Source organism: Oncorhynchus keta, chromosome 6 (genome assembly GCF_023373465.1).
Source record: "Oncorhynchus keta strain PuntledgeMale-10-30-2019 chromosome 6, Oket_V2, whole genome shotgun sequence".
Taxonomy (NCBI): domain Eukaryota; kingdom Metazoa; phylum Chordata; class Actinopteri; order Salmoniformes; family Salmonidae; genus Oncorhynchus; species Oncorhynchus keta.
Window position 1 is genome coordinate 35861584 of NC_068426.1, and position 24077 is coordinate 35885660.

A 24077-nucleotide genomic window follows, 5' to 3' on the forward strand; every position below is an offset into this window, starting at 1 on the left:
CCATTGGACCCTGGAGCAGTGGAAACACGTTCTCTGGAGTGATTAACCATGCTTCACCATCTGGCAGTCTGACAGACAAATCTGGGTTTGGCAGATGCCAGGAGAACGCTACCTGCCCCAATACATAGTTCCAACTGTAAAGTTTGTTGGAGGAGGACTAATGGTCTGGTGCTGTTTTCCATGGTTCAGGCTAGGCCCCTTAGTACCAGTGGAAATGCTAACGTTACGGCATACAATGACATTCAAGACGATTCTGTTCTTCCAACTTTGTAGAATCAGTTTGGGGAAGGCCTTTCTGGTTTCAGCATGACAATGCCCCCGTGCACAAAGCGAGGTCCTTACAAAAAGAAATTAAAACTTAGAGCAACCCAAGAAAACATTCCCAAACTACAAACTTTTAAATGGATTAGTATTGTATAATATTGTAATGTTGTTCTAAAAGTTCTCTCCAAATCAGCTCTAACGTCAGAAACAATCCCACAATGCATCTCAAACAGCCAGCAGCACCAGCAGAGACTGAGCATTATACGGGTTCCTGAGTGGCACAGTGGTCTAAGGCAATACATCTCAGTGTAAGAGGCGTCACTATAGTCCCTGGTTCCAAACCAGGCTGAACCACATCTGGCTGTGATTGGGAGTCCTGTTCGGCGGCTCACAATTGTCCCAGCTTCGTCCGGGGTAGGCAGTCATTGTAAGTAATAATTAAGCCACCCTTTAACCGTCTGCCAGCGGTTGGTAGCTAACCGCTGACGCTGTCATAGACCGTACAAGTCTATGGGAAAGAGTCGTTTTCAAGGTGTTTGTGGGGGCTCCGGGGTTGCGAAAAATTCAGTCTTTCTGTGGCTCTGAGGGAGTTTTAAACTGAAATGCGACACTTCGACCATGGATCCAATCATGGACCGGGTGGCAGGTAGCCTAGTGGTTAGAGCATTGGACCAGTAACCAGATGGTTTCTGGATTGAATCCCTGAGCTGACATGGTAAAAATCTGTCATTCTGCCCCTGAGCAAGGCAGTTAACCCACTGTTCCCTGGGCACCGTGGATGTTAATTAAGGCAGCCCTCTGCAACTCTCTGATGTGGAAGTCACATTTCAGTTGAATACATTCAGTTAGACAACTGACTAAGTATTCCCCCTTTCCCCATTTAGGAGAAACCCCAGAGCCATACTTTTTTGAAAAGGGTGTATTGTGGATTTTGCTCCATGAGAAAGTACATTTTCTATTTTAGGAGCAATTTGGTTACAGTTGCTCATTGTTAAAGAGGCAGCAGATAATGTTGCTGTAGCTAGCTATCTTCTTCCCCCATTTCTGAATATATTTGTGGGTATTTCTTTTCTAGCTGGCAAAATAAGTTAAATAGATTTTGTTTGTGTACTGCCATATGTCGATAACATAGCTGAGTTTGCCACTGGTATGGGCTAGTAAATATCCCAAACCTAGCCAGTTAGACAGTGATAGCCGCAAGCTACGGTTTCATCTTTTGCTGGCTTGCTAAAGTTCACTCAAATATGTTTTGATATATGTTTGATTCAATTACATTTGTATTCTACACAGATTGTAATTGTGTAGAAAAAATCCTAACAGCCGTGAAGTGCCACCAGCTTACCATGTGATTCATAGAAAATTACAATCTTGCTTCCGGGGCTTTCTTGCAGTCTTTGTGGTTTAAGTTAAAACCCATGTATAACAACAAAAACATGTATATTAGTTCATATGCGCAAGGTCCATTATCTGCGACCTTTAACCTTTTTTAAACTGATTGTCGTATTGGTTGATTCAATTGGACTTTATTAATGTAATGAGTAATGAGAAAATAGCACATTTACAGAGTGCAATGGCTACAATGAATGGCTAAATGACTTACGGACACGAAAGGTCCACGGAGCTCCTAGTCCTCACCACTCTTTTACACTCAAAATCATTTGAATTCAGATGCTAATCTGGCTGACGACACAAGTCGACACAAGCTGAGTCAGCTAGCTAACCACACCCTTTATGATAGTTATCTGGCATGCTAGCTAGCCTGACTGCTACACCCAAAATAATTGTGTTTGCAACCATAACAGACACGTTTAATCTTAACAAATGTCTTAAACAATGTCCAAAATAACATATAAGCCTGTTAGGAAAAAAGCAGTTATTATAAAATGTACAGGCAAAATAATAATCACTACAAAATACCTCCAGATCTGGTTACTCTTCCGCATTCCAGTTGAGCAGTGACTATCCCTGACGGAGACGCCCTGGCATCCTGTTCAACATCCGGCATCCATGTCTGACACAGTCCAGCTCGTTTGACTTCAAGGGCTCCAAGACGAACTGTATAGCACACCTGGACAGCCCCGCCAGGGGGAGCCCTCAAGTGGATGTTGAACTGGATTCGGAAGTTGAACGAGCAAGACGTCCCCGTCCACCTCAGAGTTATAGCTGCCTCTCATCTGATGAGTGGAACTGTGTTTTCTATTGCAGCTCGCTTGCAGTGTTTCGCTGTCTCTTTGAAAATGACTTGTGTGCGAAAAAACATTGTTGCATTTCAACTGTAAGATCAACGGTTTCTTTTGTGAGCAGAACGTGAAAAATATGTTTGCAACGGGACGTAATAGTTGTACGTTTCGAGTGGGAGCGGCTAAGCCTAACTGTTGTGTCTTTAACAGCATACTGTGTGTGAATTTCCATCAGACCTATGTGCTTTACATAAAGTGCGCTCTCCTACAATGGAGGGTATTACGGTCCCTGTTCGTTCGGCCCAAACTTGTCACACTCACGCCCTTTGACGTGTCCCTTTCGCCACATTTGGTGATAGTGATGGTGTCAGGCTAGCATACGTTGTGTATGCAGTGTGGTTCTTGTTACTGGTAGCATTATCCGTGAGGGTGCTGTCTCTGTGTGAGTGGCAGCCCGTAGCGTGGCTCAGCCTCAGGCCTGTTTGATTCAGTTGGGTGCATTAAGTGATGCTATTTTTTGTAATTTTTCTTGATTTTTGAGTTTGGTACGACGTGTTGGAAGCTTTTTTTCACCCCCACTGAAGAGAGAAAGAAGACCTCAAAACCAAAAATTCATGCACCTTACCCTCAGGTTCCATTTAATATTTATTCAAACATAAAGCCTATAGTAGTGGTGGTCAATGTCATTTACGATGAGGGAGGACGCTTTTTTTTAATGAGCATGGCCTTATTTCTATTACAGCATATTGGATGACTTTCATTCATATTCCATTCACCCAGTTCATTGTAACATCGATCGGTTTAGGCTACTACGTGATACTCAAATTGTCCCTATACTACCCATCATGGGGTGCTACAACCTAGCCTATGAATGAAAGATTACAACATAGGTGCACACAGATAGAGAGAAGAATTTGAGGTGAAAGACAGTGACACATTCAATACCGCCTTACCTTGCCTGCATCTAGCTGATCTAGAGCGTAATCATTAGCCCAACAGCTTCACACGAGAGTTTCTATTGGACAAATTCAAGTATGTTTATCCCTGTTTCGTTCCATTTGCTTCCGTTTAAGAAACATCATTCAACAGAATCGGCGGAATGAATACACCTCTGATCACACATAAACACAGCTCACTTTCATAGCAGCCACGTTGTATTCCTTCTGGCATCTATGCGCTCTCCCCCTCTCACCTTTTTCCCTTTGTTTGTGGACTTCAATGCACAACACATCAGCTGTATGTGATCAGGCGGGAAAGAAAATCCAAACCAAACCATATCAAAACTGCTACTCACAGCTTAAATTGTTGTCCTCATATTAGCTAAAGTAACATCATAGTCAACATAGCTAATATAACTAATGCGTTGGTAAACCCGCTACAATCATGCAGTAACGTTACAGTGTATAGTCACTAAGCAGTTTAGCAGGTGCAATAAATTAATAAAACCAAAGGCTTACCTTGACTTGGAAGAGTTCAAGTGCTGTGTTGGATAGTCATAGCCAGATAGGTAACACAGCATCCATCTGTTTGAGCAGGGTGTTTTGAGTAGACTAAACTAGCTAGCTGCATTTGCTAGTTAAATAAGTGAAACAAAAAAATATATATAAAATCTCTCTTTCTCTCTCTCTCTCTCTTGCTTGCTTTTCCTTCATTTTTTAAGAAATACATTTTTTCAAAACTGTTAATCTATTGTATTTCTATCTCTTTCGGGTCAACTACAGAACTCACCACATGTTATGAACTGCACTGCTAGCTAGCTGTAACTTATGCTTTCAGTACTAGATTACTTCTCTGATCCTTTGATTGGGTGGACAACATGTCAGTTCATGCTGCAAGAGCTCTGATAGGTTGGAGGATGTCCTCCAGAAGTTGACATAATTACTGTGTAAGTCTATGGAAGGGGGTGAGAACCAGCCTCCTAGGTTTTGTATTGAAGTCAGTGAGGAGGACGGAAGTTAGCTGTCCTCTGGCTACACATTGGTGCTACCCTACAGACTGCTGCTGAGGCTACTTTATGACTTCATTGCAGAACAGTGTGTTTTAATAAATTATTTGGTGACGTGAATATTTTTTGTGTTGTTTTATCTAAGAAGGATAACTTTTTAAATGTTTAACAATTTACATTTTTTACTACATTCTCTGAGGAGGATGGTCTTCCCCTTCATCTGAGGAGCTTCCACTGGCACACAGTACCAAGTCACACCCCCTTTCCCTGTAGATCACTATTAAACAGGATGTATAGAGCGAGCAGAATATTGAATCTAAATCAATAGAGCAGAGTACGGTAGAGCAGAGTACAGTAGAGCAGAGTATGGTAGAGCAGAGCACAGTAGAGCAGAGCATAGCAGAGTACGGTAGAGCAGAGTACAGTAGAGCAGAGCATAGCAGAGTACGGTAGAGCAGAGTACAGTAGAGCAGAGTACAGTAGAGCATAGCAGAGTACGGTAGAGCAGAGTACAGTAGAGCAGAGCATAGCAGAGTACGGTAGAGCAGAGTACAGTAGAGCAGAGCATAGCAGGGGCAGAGTCGAGCAGAGCGGAGCAGAGCAGAGCAGAATAGATCAGAGCAGTGTGTATTGATCTAGGTCTGATTTATAGTAGGTTAGTTCTGATTGCAGGGTCATTAATCAGGCCTAGATTACCCTATCAATAAACCTGCCAGATCCGCTTTGTTTGGAAAGTGCTTGTGTGCAGAGGGAGAGGGAGGGAAGGGGGCAGGGGGGTTTGACACACACACATACACACACACACATCCCTTCATCCCACTGAGTTTGTTTAATTAAACAGAGCTATTCACTCAGTATTCAGTGCCTTCAGAAAGTATTCACACCCCTTGACCTTTTCCACATTAGGTTGTGTTACAAAGTGAGATTCAAATATATATTTTTTTAGATTTTTGGTCAGTGATCTGCAATATGAAAAGTAAAACGCTAACATATCTTCATTAGATAAGTATTCACCCCCCTGAGACAATACCTGTTAAAAACACCTTTGGCAGTGATTACAGCTGTGAGTTTTTTGGGTAAGTCTCTTAGAACGTTGCGTACCTGGATTGCACAATATTTTCCCATTATTCTTTAAAAAATTCTTCAAGCTCTTTTTAATTGGTTGTTGATCATTGCTAGACAGACATTTTCAAGTCTTGCCATAGCTTTTCAAGCCAATTTAAGTCACAACTGTAACTAGACCACTCAGGAACATTCATTTTTGATGTTCCCCATGTCAATTATGTAAATTAGAAAGTGTTCTCAGTCAATTTACCTGGTAAATAAGTGTCAAATTAAATTAAATGTCATCTTGGTAGGCAACTGCAGTGTTGTGTTTTAGTTTATTGTCCTGCTGAAGACTGAAGCAGGTTTTCCTCTACGATTTTTCCTGTGCTTACCTCTATTCAGTTTATTTTTATAATTAAAAATCATCCCTGGCCCTTGCCGATGACAAGCATACCCATAACATGATGCAGCCACCACCATGCTTGAAAATATGAAGAGTGGTACTCAGTGATGTGTTGTGTCGGATTTGCCCCAATTATTATCACCATCGGCCTCATTGTGAAATCCCTGAGCAGGTTCTTTCCTCTCTGGCAACTGAGTTAGGAAGGACACATGTACAGTGCCATCGGAAAGTATTCAGACCCATTGACTTTTTCCACATTTTGTTACATTACAGCCTTATACTAAAATAGATTTTTTTTTATCTCAGCAATCTACAAACAATACCCAATAATGACAAAGCAAAAAAAGTATATCTTATTTACATAAGTATTCAGACCCTTTGCTATGAGACTGGAAATTGAGCTCAGGTACATCCTGATTGATCATCCTTGAGATGATTCTACAACTTCATCAGAGTCAACCTGTGGTAGATTCAATTGATTGGACATGAGTTGGAAAGGCACAACCCTGCCTATATAAGGTCACACAGTTGACAGTGCATGTCAGAGCAAAAACCAAGGCATGAGGTCAAAGGAATTGTCCGTAGGATTGTGGATTGTGTCGAGGCAAAAATCTGGGGAAGGGTACCAAAAAATGTCTGCTGCATTGAAGGTCCCAAAGAACAGCGGTCTCCATCATTCCTAAATGGAAGAAGTTTGGAACCCCCAAGACTCTTCCTAGAGCTGGCCGCCCGGACAACTGAGCAATTGAGCGAGAAGAGCATTGGTCAGGGAGGTAACCAAGAACCCGATGGTCACTCTGACAGAGCTCTAGAGTTCCTCTGTGGAGATGGGAGAACCTTCCAGAATGACAACCATCTCTGCAGCACTCCACCAATCAGGCCTTTATGATAGAGTGACCATATGGAAGCCAATCCTCAGTAAAAGGTACACGACAACCCACTTGGAGTTGAATTCTTCGGCTTGAAGGACGTATATCCTTCCAACGAGACATTAAAAACTGTAATATCTTATGTTTCACCGAGTTGTGGCTGAATGACAACATTAAGAACATACAGCTGGCGGGTTATACTCTCCACCGGCAGGACAGAACAGCAGTCTCTGGTAGGACATAGGACAGGGGCCTATGCATATCTGTGAACGACAGCTGGTTCACGATAACTAAGGAAGTCTCAAGGTTTTGCTCACCTGAGGTAGAGTATCTCATGATAAGCCGTAGACCACACTATCTACCTAGAGAGTTTTCATCTGTATTTTTCGTAGCCGTCTACATACCACCATAGACCGATGCTGGCACTAAAACCGCACTCAATGAGCTCTATTCCGCCATAAGCAAACAGGAAAACGCTCACCCAGAAGCGGCGCTCCTAGTGGCCGGGGACTTTAATGCAGGGCAACTCAAATCAGTTTTACCTCATTTCTATCAGCATGTTAAATGTGCAAAACGAGGGGGGGAAATTATAGACCAACTTTACTCCACACACAGAGACACTCTCAAAGCTCTCCCTTGCCCTCCATTTGGCAAATCTGACCATAATTATATTCTCCTGATTCCTGCTTACAAGCTCAAATTAAAGCAGGAAGCACCAGTGACTCGGTCTATAAAAAAGTGGTCAGATGAAGCATATGCTAAACTACAGGACTGCTTTGCTAGCACAGACTGGAATATGTTCCGGGATTCTTCCTATGGCATTGAAGATTACAGGCAACATTCGCACTAAAGGGTAGAGCTGCCGCTTTCAAGAAGCGGGATTCCAACCCGGAAGCTTATAAGAAATCCTACTATGACCTCCGATGAACCGTCAAACAGCCAAAGCATCAATACAGGACTAAGATCAAATCATCCTACACCGGCTCCGAAGCTCGTCGGATGTGGCAGGGCTTGCAAACCCATTACAAACTACAAAGGGAAGCACAGCTGAGAGGTGCCCAGAGACATGAGCCTACCATACCAAATAACGTCTATGCTCGCTTCAAGGCAAGTAACACTGAAACATGAATGAGAGCATCAGCTATTCCGGATGACTGTGTGATCACTCTCTCCGCAGCCGATGTGAGTAAGACCTTCAAACAGGTCAACATTCACAAGGACGCAGGGCCAGACGGTTTACCAGGACGTGTACTCCGAGCATTCGCTGATCAACTGGTAAGTGTCTTCACTGACATTTTCAACCTCTCCCTGTCTGAGTTTGTAATACCAACACGTTTCAAGCAGACCACCATAGTCCCTGTGCCCCAAAAAACTCAGGTAACCTGCCTAAATGACTACCGACCCGTAGCACTCACATCTGTAGTCATTAAATTCTTTGAAAGGCTGGTCATGGCTCACATCACCACCATTATCCCACAAACCCTAGACCCACTCCAATCGGCATACCGCACCGACAGATCCACAGATGATGCAATCTCTATTGCACTCCACACTGCTCTTTCACACCTGGACAAAAGGAACACCTAAGTGAGAATGCTATTCATTGACTACAGCTCAGCGTTCAACACCATAGTGCCCTCAAAGCTCATCACTAAGCTAATGATCCTGGGACAAAACACCTCCCTCTGCAACTGGATCCTGGACTTCTTGACGGGCCGCCCCCCAGGTGGTAAGGGTAGGTAACAACTCATCCGCCGCGCTGATTCTCAACACGGGGGCCCCTAAGGGGTGCGTGCTCAGCCCTCTCCTGTACTCCAGGTTCACTCATTACTGCACGGCCAGGCATGACTCCAACACCATCATTAAGTTGGCTGATGACACAACACTGGTAGGCCTGATCACTGACAACGATGAGACAGCTTATGCAGATGACTTCGTCAACCATTTTGAAAAGAAGGTCGACGACATCCGATCCTCGTTTGCTAAGTCAAACGACACCGCTGGTTCTGCTCACTCTGCCCTACCCTGTGCTCTGACCTCTTTCTCCCCTCTCTCTCCAGATGAAATCTCGCGTCTTGTGACGGCCGGCCGCCCAACAACCTGCCCGCTTGACCCTATCCCCTCCTCTCTTCTCCAGACCATTTCCGGAGACCTTCTCCCTTACCTCACCTCGCTCATCAACTCATCCCTGACCGCTGGCTACGTCCCTTCCGTCTTCAAGAGAGCGAGAGTTGCACCCCTTCTGAAAAAAACTACACTCGATCCCTCCGATGTCAACAACTACAGACCAGTATCCCTTCTTTCTTTTCTCTCCAAAACTCTTGAACGTGCTGTCCTTGGCCAGCTCTCCCGCTATCTCTCTCAGAATGACCTTCTTGATCCAAATCAGTCAGGTTTCAAGACTAGTCATTCAACTGAGACTGCTCTTCTCTGTATCACGGAGGCGCTCCGCACCGCTAAAGCTAACTCTCTCTCCTCTGCTCTCATCCTTCTAGACCTATCGGCTGCCTTCAATACTGTGAACCATCAGATCCTCCTCTCCACCCTCTCCGAGTTGGGCATCTCCGGCGCGGCCCACGCTTGGATTGCGTCCTACCTGACAGGTCGCTCCTACCAGGTGGCGTGGCGAGAATCTGTCTCCTCACCACGCGCTCTCACCACTGGTGTCCCCCAGGGCTCTGTTCTAGGCCCTCTCCTATTCTCGCTATACACCAAGTCACTTGGCTCTGTCATAACCTCACATGGTCTCTCCTATCATTGCTATGCAGACGACACACAATTAATCTTCTCCTTTCCCCCTTCTGATGACCAGGTGGCGAATCGCATCTCTGCATGTCTGGCAGACATATCAGTGTGGATGACGGATCACCACCTCAAGCTGAATCTCGGCAAGACGGAGCTGCTCTTCCTCCCGGGGAAGGACTGCCCGTTCCATGATCTCGCCATCACGGTTGACAACTCCATTGTGTCCTCCTCCCAGAGCGCTAAGAACCTTGGCGTGATCCTGGACAACACCCTGTCGTTCTCAACTAACATCAAGGCGGTGGCCCGTTCCTGTAGGTTCATGCTCTACAACATCCGCAGAGTACGACCCTGCCTCACACAGGAAGCGGCGCAGCTCCTAATCCAGGCACTTGTCATCTCCCGTCTGGATTACTGCAACTCGCTGTTGGCTGGGCTCCCTGCCTGTGCCATTAAACCCCTACAACTCATCCAGAACGCCGCAGCCCGTCTGGTGTTCAACCTTCCCAAGTTCTCTCACGTCACCCCGCTCCTCCGCTCTCTCCACTGGCTTCCAGTTGAAGCTCGCATCCGCTAGAGCTGTGAGGGGAACGGCACCTCAGTACCTCCAGGCTCTGATCAGGCCCTACACCCAAACAAGGGCACTGCGTTCATCCACCTCTGGCCTGCTCGCCTCCCTACCACTGAGGAAGTACAGTTCCCGCTCAGCCCAGTCAAAACTGTTCGCTGCTCTGGCCCCCCAATGGTGGAACAAACTCCCTCACGACGCCAGGACAGCGGAGTCAATCACCACCTTCCGGAGACACCTGAAACCCCACCTCTTTAAGGAATACCTAGGATAGGATAAAGTAATCCTTCTCACCCCCCCCCCCTTAAAAGATTTAGATGCACTATTGTAAAGTGGCTGTTCCACTGGATGTCATAAGGTGAATGCACCAATTTGTAAGTCGCTCTGGATAAGAGCGTCTGCTAGATGACTTAAATGTAAATGTAAATGTAAGCTTATAGGGAGATCAGAGACCTGACCGTGTGGTGCCAGGACAACAACCTGTCCCTCAAATTGATCAAGACAAAGGACATGATTTTGAACTACAGGAAAAGGAGGACCAAGCACGCCCCCATTCACATCGATGGGGCTGTAGTGAAGAGGTTGAGAGCTTCAAGTTCCTTGGCGTCCACATCACCAACAAATTAACCTTGTCCAAGACAGTCGTGAAGAGGGCACGACAAAACCTATTCCCCCTCAGGAAATTTGGCATGGGTCCTCAGATCCTCAAAGGTTTTACAGCTGCACCATCGAGAGCATCCTGACGGGTTGCATCACTGTCTGGTATGGCAACTGCTCGGGCTCCGACCGCAAGGCACTACAGTGGGTAGTGCGTCCGGCCCAGTACATCACTGTGGACAAGCTTCCTGCCATCCAGGACCTCTATACCAGGCAGTGTCAGAGGAAGGCCATAAAAATTGTCAAAGACTCCAGCCATAGACTGTTCTCTCTGCTACCACACGGCAAGCGGTACCGGAACGCCAAGTCTAGGTCCAAGAGGCTCCTAAATAGCTTCTACCTCCAAGCCATAAAACTCATGAACAGCTAATCAAATGGCTACCCAGACTATTTGCATTGCCCCCACCCCCCCCCCACACACACACACACAATCGCTGTTATTATCTATGCATAGTAACTGTAATAACTCTACCTACTGCCCCCGCACATTGACATTGACTCTGTACTGGTACCCCCTGTATGTAGCCCCTGCTGCTGCTCTTTAATCATTTGTTGTTCTTATCTCTTACTTTTTCTTTTCTTCAGACTGCATTGTTGGTTTTAAGGTCTTGTAAGTAAGCATTTCATGAAAGGTCTACATCTCTTGTATGTGACAAATACAATTTGATTTGATTTCATTTAAGCACATTTTCACTCCTGAACTTATGTAGGCTTGCCATGAGAAAGGGTTTGAATACTTATTGACTCAAGACATTTCAGCTTTTCATTTTTAATTAATTTCACAAAAGTTTGACAAACAAAATTCCACATTTACATTATGTGTGTGTAGATCAGTGGAACATAATCTGAGTTTAAATTCAGTGACGGGTCCTCCCAAGTGGCGCAGCAGTCTAAGGCACTGCATCGCAGTGCTAGATGCCGGGCTGTGCCACAACCGGCTGTGGCTAGGAGTGGCTAGGAGTCCCATAGGACGGTGCACAATTGGCCTAGTGTCATCCGGGTTGGTGGAGGGTTTGGCCAGTGGTGCTTTACTTGGCTCATCGCGCTCTAGCGACTCCTTGTGGCGTGCCGGGTACCTGCAGTCAGACCCCAGTCACCGGTTGGTATTTTCGTGATTTGCTTCCGGGTTAAGCTAGCTGGTGTTAAGGAGCACGGTTAGGCGGGTCGTGTTTCGGTGGACGCCTTCGCCTTCGCCTTCGCCTCTCCCGAGCCCGTTGGGGAGTTGCAGCGATGAGACGAGATCAAAAATTGGGGGAAAAAAGGGAGTGAAATACAAAACAAAAGGTATATGAAGGCACTGTACATGTATGTCCTACACTGTGTTATTCTCATCAGGCACTTTGACCGAGACCTGGCTATGAATCTAACTCACAACCTTAATCTCCATCCTTAAATTGGCAGCCAGATAAAAAGTTATTGTCCCTGTCCCCGTGCCAACAGCTTTACAACATGCCATAAAGAGGGATGTTGGTGGGGCTGCTGTGGTGCTGGACCCACAACCACTATCTGGAACACAACGTTTATGGCAGCTAGCAAATTGCGAATAGTGATTTTCCTTTAAAAGCCCTGCAGAACATGGAAACAGTGTGTGGTGTGTGTGTGTGTGTGTGTGTGTGTGTGTGTGTGTGTGTGTGTGTGTGTGTGTGTGTGTGTGTGTGTGTGTGTGTGTGTGTGTGTGTGTGTGTGTGTGTGTGTGTGTGTGTGTGTGTGTGTGTGTGTGTGTGTGCTATAAAGGCCCTGAGAGTTTAATGACTGTGATTTGATGGCCGGCGTTCCTTAACAGGGGGGGGGTTCTCTCTGTCTGCCAGAAGCTCTTCTCTTTTTATTTGTGAGAGTCTTCCAGTAACTGAATAATAAAAAAACTGCAGAGAGAGGCTTCAACCCAACACACCCCATCCCCTCCACGTATCAGTGCCATGATCATAACATTTCGTTAAGCTGTCATAAAGCTGTAATAAACGTGTCACGACACCTGCTATAAACATGAATAACGGTTTATGAATCCTGATGATGAATGACAAGGCAGTTCTTCTCTGGCAAGACAGGAAACAGACATGCAGGCACAGTAGGGATATGAAGAGTCTGGGGTTATAGGTTTGGGCCTGGAAACAATGCTAGCTAATGCTAGCGCCAGGGCCTGGGTTGGGTATAATGCTATGGCAAGCAGCTAAATTTGTGGGCCACTACACATTTGGAATTCAATATGTCTCTAACCTGTGTAATGTAGGTAGGTTGTTGAACACAGCTTGCGTGATGTGTAAATTCTCCTGTGACCTGAAGGGGGAGGGGGGGATAGCACAAGTCTTAGAGACACGTATTAGAGACACGGGTTTAGCTCAACAGGCTAAAATAGTATTGGTATTGTGGGGCGTAGAGGACCCAGGTTCAAGCCCAGTTGGTTATGCACATACACACACACACACACACCCCAAGGGGGTTTGTTTTTTCTAAGGCCACCTCACACTCTTCATGCTGTTAAAAGAGATTACATTTCAAAAATACCACAGACAGGATAATCAATCATTTGGGAAGTACAACACGTACACACAAACACACACACACACACAAACACACACACACACACACACACTTGCACTGAGAGATAACGAAAAACACACACACACACACTGTAGTGACTGCTGGCTGTGTCTGTTTGAGGGAATTGGACTCATAAATCAGCACTTGCCTGTCAGAAGGACGAACGTGAGGAGAGCGACAGAGAGCGACAGTGTGTGTGTGTGTGTGTGTGTGTGTGTGTGTGTGTGTGTGTGTGTGTGTGTGTGTGTGTGTGTGTGTGTGTGTGTGTGTGTGTGTGTGTGTGTGTGTGTGTGTGTGTGTGTGTGATCTAACTGCACTATTCCTCCAGGACGCCACAACAACAACGAGGAGAGACATAGTAAAACGTAACCATTATCATATCATCGTATTTCCAACATTCCTTTGAATCTCCCTTCATTCTTCAGTCATTTATGATACCAGCAGCTTCATATTCGATTATGTTGGGGAGTGGACCGAACACACAGAGATGAGAAACCATCAAAGAAACCAAAACATTTCACCAATATGGCCGTTGATATTTGTGAAAAACTCTGTGGCTAAAGACGTGTTTTGGTTGACAGTTAGTTTATGACTTGGACAGCTGAGGAGTGTAGTAAGATTATATGGTGCTGATGACAGGGATGATGGTGTGGCTTATAGGTATTTATACAGCGAGTGTGTCTAATCCTGAATGCTGATTGGTTAAAACCGCATTTCAGCCGGTGTCTATTCCACGAGTTGGCACTGGCTAAATCTATGATGTTAAAATGCCTATTTACTCTGTTCCATCTGACTGCGCAATCCACTGTCTCATCAGCCCAGCCAGGCAATTTATAAACTTGATCTCCAATATAAAAGGCATCTAGACATTGTCTCATATTTCTTTTAGACTAACATTGTGTTAGAGAGAGGAGGAGATTTGTATAAACCTTGCTGTCTGTCTCTCCGACATTTGCAACATTGTTTCAATGTTGAAATTGGATCTCCTGCTGTCCCATAGTAATGAAAATGTTGGGAGTTGTCGCGAGACAGACAGGCAGCGTTTCTCAGCCAGTCAAAATCATGAATCAGCTGGCATCAATTTTATGGATATATACAAAAAAAGGTCAATTGAAAAAAGGTCAAACGAAACGCAGCTAATTTTCATTCTTTCCAGCTTCAGTTTGAAGTGATTGTGTTACTGTAGCTATGTTGTTGGCTAGTTCCTCTGAACATCAGTGTCCTGACAAGGGAGTACAATTTCTATGCCAGGTGAAATCGCGCCTCATTAGTTCATTGTTATGGATTTATCCAAATAAACGTCACTAGAAAACAGCTTAAACAAACGCAAATGCTGCAACTTTGCTGTTATTCTGGCTGCAATTTTTGATGTGTCTGTAAGTTAGCCGTAGTTGGTTAGCAAGCAAGCAAGGGATAAGAACATTGCAAGCCAGTATGGAATGGAACATTTAGAACGAACGACTGGGTTGCATCCATAGATACAGAACGAACGACTGGGTTGCGTCTCCAGCAACCCTAGATTTGTGTCGGGACTATATCTTGTGGAAGGATGAAATAGTATGAATAAATTTATCAAAATAATGAGGATATATTGTCTCGGGCCAAACAACACCCATGCCAATATAGCCTCCAAACACGGGATTCTCGGGCATTACCACTTACGTAACTCCTCTGTCTCTGGTAATGTTAGCGTCGACAGCTACAGGCCTCCCACTCACATAGTAATCACACTGTAAAATACCAACTCCAAGCCAAATAAATGTACACATGAACACAATGTGGACACTATACACATGTTCCATTTCTGAAAGTGCACGGATGTTCTAGATTTGTAGGAAGGCCATCCATAATAAGTTAGGGAGATTTAAAATATCTGTTTGCCATTATAGTCTCTCTCTCTCTCTCTCTCTCTCTCTCTCTCTCTCTCTCTCTCTCTCTCTCTCTCTCTCTCTCTCTCTCTCTCTGTCTCTCTCTATATATATATATATATGTCTCTCTGTCTCTCTCTCTCTCTCTCTCTCTCTCTCTCTCTCTCTCTCTCTCTCTCTCTCTCTCTCTCTCTGTCTCTCTCTGTCTCTCTCTCTCTCTCTCTCTTTGTCTTTCGGATTTCTGTTTCATTGCTCTCTCTCTCGCTCACTCCAATCTCTATTTGTCTATCTATCAGGAATGTGTGTGTGTGCCTGCCTGCGTGTAACCTTAGCCATGGTTGTATATGAAATAATAGTTCTGGGGGGTGCGGGGGTTCTAAACTGACACATGAAATTGTTTTACGATGGTCATACTATGGATCATTTAGCTATTTGGTTTGGAATTTTAGAACCCCTTAAGGTTTAAATAAATATATATTTGATCAAATATTGAATTTGGCTTTTACTACTAGAAATGCCCTGAATAACGCATTCATAAATGGCAAAAAAAAAAAAGACAGTCGAAAAGACAAATCATAAGAAACAAGGGTTTGAAGTGTTTGTCCTACATCTAGGAGAAAGCTCAGGAAATATTGTATGTTTTTTTTTTTACACATATTTGAGCCCTTTTTTGAGTAAGTAGTCACAAAACTACTTCCAAACAGTGCATGTATTCAGAATGTATTCAGAATGTATTCAGAATGTATTCAGAATGTATTCAGACCACTTCACTTTTTCCACATTTCACGTTACAGCCTTATTCAAAAATGATAAAATAGTTTTTTCCCTCATCAATCTACACACAACAACACATAATGATGAAACAAAAATAGGTTTTAGACATTTTTGCAAATGTATAGAATTTAAAAAAAAACTGAAATAACACATTTACATAACTATTCAAACCTTTACTCTTTACTTTGTTGAAGCATGTTCGGCAGCGATTACAGCCTCGAGTCTTCTTGGGTATGACGCTACAAGCTTGGCACACCTGTATTTGGGGAGTTTTTCCCATTTTTCTCTGCAGATCCTCTCAAGTTCAGGTTGGATGGGGAGCATCTCTAAACAGTTATTTTCAGGTCTCTTCGAAGATGTTCGATCGGGTTCAAGTCTGGGCACTGGCTGGGCCACTCAAGGACATTCAGAGACTTGTCCCAAAGCCACTCCTGCATTGTCTTGACTGTGAACTTAGGGTCGTTGTCCTGTTGGAAGGTGAACCTTTGCCCCATCTGAGGCCCTGAGCAATCTGGCGCAGGCTTTCATTAGGGATCTCTCTGTGCTTTGCTCCATTCATCTGTCCCTCGATCCTGACTAGTCTCCAATACCTTGCACTGAAAACCATCCCCACAGCAGGATGCTGCCACCACCATGCTTCACCAAAGGGGTGGTGCCAGGTTTCCTCCAGATGTGACGCTTGGCATTCAAGACAAAGAGTTCAATCTTGCTTTCATCAGATCAGAAAATCTTGTTTCTCATGGTCTGAGAGTCCTTTTGGTGCCTTTTGGCAAACTCCAAGCTGGCTGTCATGTGCCTTTTACTGAGGAGTGGCTTCCTTCTAGCCACTCTACCATAACGGCCTGATTGGTGGAGTGCTGCAGAGATGGTTGTCCTTCTGGAAGGTTCTCCCATCTCCACAGACTAACTCTGGAGCTCTGTCAGAGTGGTCATCAGGTTCTTGGTCACCTCCCTGACTTAGGCCCTTCTCCCCCGATTGCTCAGTTTGGCCGGGCTGCCAGCTCTTGGAAGAGTCTTACTGGTTCCAAACGTATTTCATTTAAGAATGATGGAGGCCACTGTGTTCTTGCAGACCTTCAATGCTGGATAAATGTTTTTGGTACCCTTCCCAGATCTGTGCCTCGGCACAATCCTGTCTCGGAACTCTACGGACAATTCCTTCGACCTCATGGCTTGGTTTTTGCTCTAACATGCACTGTCAACTGTGGGACCTTTATATAGACAGTTGTCTGTCTTTCCAAATCATGTCCAATTAATTACCTTTACCACAGGTGGACTCCAATAAAGTTGAAGAAACATCTCAAGGATGATCAATGGAAACAAGATGCACATGAGCTCAATTTCAAGTCTCATAACAAAGGGTCTGAATACTTATGTAAATAAGGTACTTCTGTTTTTTATTTTTAATACATTTGCAAACCTATTTTCACTTTGTCATTATGTAGTATTGTGTGTAGATTGATGAGGATTTTGTTTTATTTCATCCATTTTAGAACAAGGCTCTAATGTAAGAAAATGTGGAAAAGTTCAAGGGGTCTGAATACCTTCCGAATGCACTATACTTCCATACATTTTTTAAAACGAGTCCCGGTTACCTTCATACGAGTCCACTGACACTTGTGGGTGTCATAGAGAAATATGGAGACGACCATAGTGTTTTTGAGAGTCCCCCCCCCCTTTCCATTAAGTGGTCATAATAGTTTCTAGGTCAAATCGTTCGTAATCGTTCAAACAGTTCTCACGTTTTTGTTAGAAGACCTATTTTGGGGATGTCTCACTAACATCGCTTTAGCTCTGCCACCTTTCAGCTCTGATGTGTAAGTGCGCAGATGCAGTGGATTGAGACACATCCAGTGGCGGTCGGCACAGTTAAAATGAGGGAAGATTTCTATTTTTTATGATCATTCTGTTGCAGCATATTCCATTCACCCAGCTCAATGTAACATTGATAGGTTTAGGCTACTACATGATACTTCCATTTTCCCTGTACCCATCATGAGGTTGCTACAACCTAGCCTATGAATGAAGGTTTACAACGTAGGTGCACAAGTCGAGAGAATTGTGAGTAATCAAGGTGACAGACAGTGACACATTCGATACTGCCTTGCACACTCTTGCCTGCATCTAGCTGATCTAGGGTGTAATCATTAGTCCAACAGTTGCAAATGAGAGTTTCGATTGAACAAATTCATGTATGTTTATCCCCGTTTCGTTCCGTTTAAAAAGGTTTTTCAACAGAATCGGCGGAATGAATGCAACCTTGATCACACTAAAGCGCAGTACACTTTCATAGCAGCGTGATCACTTTTCTCGTTGTATATATAACATTCCTTCTCGCAACTCTCCTCCTCTCACTTTTTCCCTTCGCTTGTGGACTTCAGTGCACAACACATCAGCTGTCTGTCCTAGCCAATCCTTCATATCATGACTGCTAACAGCTAACGTTACACACAGCTTACATCGTTGTCACCTCATAATCAACATAGCTACTAGAACAAATGCATTAGTAAACCCGCTACAATCATGCAGTGTAGTGTACAGTCTGAAAACTGATTAGCTGTTATACCCGGTGGCAATAAATTAATGAAACTAAAAGCTTATCTTGACTTTGAAAATGTCCATTGTTGGATAGCCATAGCCAGCTAGCTAACAAAGCATCCCTCTGCCAGGTGTTGGAGTAGGTTAAACTAGATAGCTTCATTCAGCTAGCTAACAAAGCATCCCTCTGACAGGAGTTGGAGTAGGTTAAACTAGATAGCTTCATTCAGCTAGCTAAGTGAAAGTTAAAAATACAAATAAAAAACACAACCAAATATAGCTACTACTCTCTCCCTTGCTTCTCCTTAATTTTGGAAGAAATGTATTTGTTCAAAACTATTGTCTTTCTCTCTCTTTAAGTCAACTACTCACCACATTTTATGCACTGCAGTGCTAGCTGGCTGTAACTTTTTATGATTTCAGTACTAAATTAATTCTCTGATCCTTTAATTGGGTGGACAACATGTCAGTTCATGCTGCAAGAGCTCTGATAGGTTGGAGGACGTCCTCCGGAAGTTGTCATAATTGCTGTGTAAATCTATGGAAGGGGGTGAGAACCATGAGCCTCCTAGGTTTTGTATTGAAGGCACTGTACCAAGTGGAGGACAGAAGCTAGCTGTCCACCGGCTACACCATGGTACTACCCTACAAACTGCTGCTGAGAAGCTAGCTGTCCACCGGCTACACCATGGTACTACCCTACAGACTGCTGCTGAGGCTACTGTAGACCTTCGTTGTAAAACAGTGTCTTCTAATCAGATATACCAGCGGAGATCCATGAAATGTGCAAGAACGGAACAGTGAAGACAGAGATGTCCAAATTACAGGTTAATTCATAGGCTGGGTTATTAATCCACCAATCGTACGCTAGCCTACTACAGTGAATTTAGGCAACCAACACCTGTGCTATGCAAGCCAGACGCCCGTTTTGTGCCAATGAATTGAAGTTGAGCATTGCCAAATGCGTTGGTTTAATTAAATATGCCTCTCTGTGTCTCTTTCTCATTACCGAGTCCTCTCTAGCCACTTTGAACAACATGAACTTGCTTTGACACTGCCTTCTCACACGGGAATGACTGAAGCAGGTCGTAACGGCATTGTTCATCGTTGTTCTTAAAATGTTATATTGCACCATATTTGCGTGACACCATGTTCCATAGCGTTGTCATAGAAAATATTAATGTTGTTTCCAATTACCAATCAGCATCTTCGCCGTAAAATCATCTGCATATTGAACATTGAGATTTCGGCAAATGACAGGAGTGGCAAGGAGTGAAATGTTAGCTAATAAGACTGGTACCCAGACTAACGCTATACCAAAATAAACATATAATTTAAAGTGCAGAGACTACTGAGCGCTTTTGACCAACAAAATCACAGGTTGCTGCGAAATTCTAGTCTATCAGCACCATGGACAGCGACCTACACACTAATGCAAAGCCGTTGAAAACCTAAGCAGGTTAAGGAAGTAATTTTGCCATTCCATACCCGGGGTTTTTGCTGAAATGACGCCACTGGCTATCCGACCAAGATATTTTATAAAAACCAAGCAGCTCGATTGTTTCTTAACTTTTCAGAAAAGTTACAGCCTCATTGATGCTCTGTGTAACTTTCTGAGTAATCGATCATTCCATTCTCCCCGAAATCTTCTTGTAAGATACCCCTCAAATGCCAGTTGGTTTAGTTGAGCTTTCCTGGGCTGTAAGCTTGCTTCTTCTGTACTGACTGAACACATTTGTCAAAGTGGAAAATTAGTTCTCGCATGTAGCTGTGGACGCCCGAAAATCACGTGCCAGTGCAGTAAGTATGGTCGGCATAGCGGAGAGAGTCACGGAGAATTGTTGCAGGATATCAAGTGGGGTCCGTTTGTCCTCATTGGAGTCGGAGCGGGCAATTTCAGTCTGCAAAAAACTGGCTTGCGACACTAAATCAGTTTAGTTTAGATCCAACAGTGGTTTCGTCTTTTTCACATCTAGAAAGTCATGGTTCTCTGGGTCAAGGCTTTTTCACATCTAGAAAGTCATGGTTCTCTGGGTCAAGGGCACACAGAGCCTCCACCAGTTGGTTGTTGCTTTTGCTGAATCGTTCGGACATTTCACCAGTGACAGCATCCAAGAACAGTCTTTCTCGTCTCCTCCCACACATTGCTGGAGATTTGTACGTGCATAACGTCGTTTGTTTGCTTGGAGCTGGAGGAGCGTCAGTGCCACCTGAGCTCCTAGATGCTCTCCAACGCACTGCGGACCACTTTGACTCCAGTGTAAAGATCCATTGCTTTTGCCTGGAGTCTTTTGTTTGGATGATCAAGAAGTCTGAGGATTCTGTGCACCATGGTGGCTTCAAACTTACAGCCAGGGTCCATCACCGCCTTCAGCAGCCCTGTAGCCTCAGTCTTACTTCCGTGTTGTACGGACGTGTGCATTCGATGTCAGAGGGGAAGTTCACAATGCAGACACAGCTTTTAACAACCACTGACACCATTTCTCAATCACACTCCACAAGGCCCTTTCCCACCTGGACAAAAGGAACACCTATGTGAGAATGCTGTCCATTGACTACAGCTCAGCTAAGCTTAGGACCTGGGACTAAACACTACCCTCTGCAACTGGATCCTGGACTATCTGACGGGCCGCCCCAAGGTGGTAAGGATAGGCAACAACACATCTGCCATGCTGATCTTCAACATTGGGGCCTCTCAGGTGTGCGTGCTTAGTCCCCTCCTGTACTCCCTGTTCACCCATAACTGCATGGCCAAGCACAACTCCAACACCATCTTTAAGTGGTAGGCCTGATCACTGAAAATTATGAAACAGCCTATAGGGAGGAGTTCAGAGACCTGGCAGTGTGGTGCCAGAACAACAACCTCTCCCTCAATGTGGGCAAGACAGAGGCGCTGATTGTAGACTATAGGAAAAGGAGGGCTTAACACGCCCCCATTAACATTGACGGGGCTGAAGTGGAGCGGGTTGAGAGTTTCAAGTTCCTTGGTGTCCACATCATATACAAACTATCATGGTCCAAACACACAAAGACAGTTGTGAAGAGGAAACAACAACACCTTTTCCCCCTCAGGAGACTGAAAAGATTTGGCATGGTTCCCCACATTCTTGAGCTGCACCATCAAGAGCATCTTGACCGGTTGCATCACCACCTGGTATGGCAACTGCATGGTATCTGACCATAAGGTGCTACCCATGGTAGTGCGTATGGCCCAGTACATCAATGGGGCCAAGCTTCCTGACATCAAAGACCTACAGTTGAAGTCGGAAGTTTACATACACTTAGGTTGGAGTCATTCAAACTCGTTTTTCAACTAATACACACATTTCTTGTTAACAAACTATAGTTTTGGCAAGTCGGTTAGGACATCTACTTTGTGCATGACACAAGTAATTTTTCCAACAATTGTTTACAGACAGATTATTTCACTTATAATTCACTGTATCACAATTCCAGTGGGTCAGAAGTTTACATACACTAAGTTGATTGTGCCTTTAAACAGCTTGGAAAATTCCAGAAAAGTGTGTCATGGCTTTAGAAGCTTCTGATAGGCTAATTGACATCATTTGAGTCAATTGGAGGTGTACCTGTGGATGTATTTCAAGGCCTACCTTCAAACTCAGTGGCTCTTTGCTTGGCATCATGGGAGAACCAAAATAAATCAGCCAAGTCATCAGAAAAGAAGAAGCCACTGCTCCAAAACCGCCATAAAAAAAAAAAAACAGACTACGGTATGCAACTGCACATGGGGACAAAGATCATACTTTTTGGGGAAATTTCCTCTGGTCTGATTGTTTGGCCATAATGACCATCGTCATGTTTGTAGGAAAAAGGGGGAGGCTTACAAGCCGAAGAACACCATCCCAACCGTGAAGCACGGGGGTGGCAGCATCATGTTGTGGGGGTGCTTTGCTGCAGGAGGGACTGGTGCACTTCACAAAATAGATGGCATCATGAGGGAGGAAAATTATTTGGATATATTGAAGCAACATCTCAAGACATCAGTCAGGATGTTAAAGCTTGGTCGCAAATGGGTCTTTCAAATGGACAATGACCCCAAGCATACTTCCAAAGTTGTGGCAAAATGGCTTAAGGACAACAAGGTCAAGGTACTGGAGTGGCCATCACAAAGCCCTGACCTCAATCCTATAGAAAATGTGTGGGCAGAACTGAAAAAGCATGTGCGAGCAAACCTGACTCAGTTACAGTACCTGCTCTGTCAGGAGGAATGGGCCAAAATTCCCCCCAATTCACTACTAAATGCTAATTGAGTGTATGTGCTCTTCTGACCCACTGGGAATGTGATGAAAGAAACAAAAGCTGAAATAAATCATTCTCTCTACTATTTTACGGACATTTTCGGACAAAATAACATGGTGATCCAAACTGACCTAAGACATGGAATTTTTACTAGGACTAAATGACAGGAATTGTGAAAAACTGAGTTTAAATGTATTTAGCTAAGGTGTATGTAAACTTCCGACTTCAATGGTATATGTTTCTTGCTCTCTCTGTGTTTCTCTCGGTCTGTTTCTCTCTGTGGTTCTCTCTCTCTGTGTGTTTTCTCTCTGTGTGTGTTTCTCTCTGTGGTTCTCTCTCTGTGTTTATCTCGATCTCTCTGTGTTTCTCTCGCTCTGTTTCTCTCTGTGGTTCTCTCTCTCTGTGTGTTTTCTCTCTTTGTGTGTTTCTCTCTGTGGTTCTCTCTCTGTGTTTATCTCTCTCTCCCTCTCTCTCTGTGTGTGTTTCTCTCTGTGGCTCTCTCTCTGTGTTTCTCTCTCTCTCTGTGTTTGTTTCTCTCTGTGGTTCTCTCTCTGTGTTTGTTTCTCTCTGTGGTTCTCTCTGTGGTTCTCTATCTGTGTTTATCTCTCTGTGTTTCTCTCTATATTACTCTATGCTTTTCTTTCATCCAGTGCCTTTTCCACACCCTCTCATACCACTTCTTAACTCTGTCTCTCTCCTCTCTCTATCACTCCTCCTCATCCCCTGCTTGAGAGGGCTGTGTCAGCTGACAGATCAGAGTTGTCGTGGGCGACAGGACCTGGCATCTCCTTCCCTCCACCTGATCTCCTCTGTGGGTGTGTGCATTGTGTGTGCGTACATGTGTGTGTGCGTGTGTACATGTGTCAGGGAGCTGTCGCTCGTCACTCTTCCTCTGACAGGTGATGGACAGCAAGGGGGAGTAGTGCTGTGACAGGATGACAGAGGAGACATCTATCTCTCTTTCTCTCCCTCCCTCTCGTTCTCTCCTTTCCTGTCCTCTGCCTCCCAGCTCTCCTCACTTTTTTTAATACCTACTTGTCTGCTCTTTATATCCTTCGCTCTGGCAACGCTGTATTAATGATCGGGTTCAGTTAATGTTTTAAACAGTGCCGTATCAGGGAGAAAAGTATGCATTATCTTTAATGATGTACATTATGAAAATTCATCATTAATCTGATAACATTTTACACGGAGACTCTTCTGTATTTTCTATTCCCTGAAAAATGTGTTTCTTCCTTTTGTAAAAAGGCACTTTCTTTCCCTCTTTTTATCACCTCTTTTCCCTCTCTGTCTCATCTCCCTTTACCCTCTCTGTCTCATCTCCCTTTACCCTCTCTGTCTCATCTCCCTTTACCCTCACTGTCTCATCTCCCTTTACCCTCTCTGTCTCATCTCCCTTTACCCTCTCTGTCTCATCTCCCTTT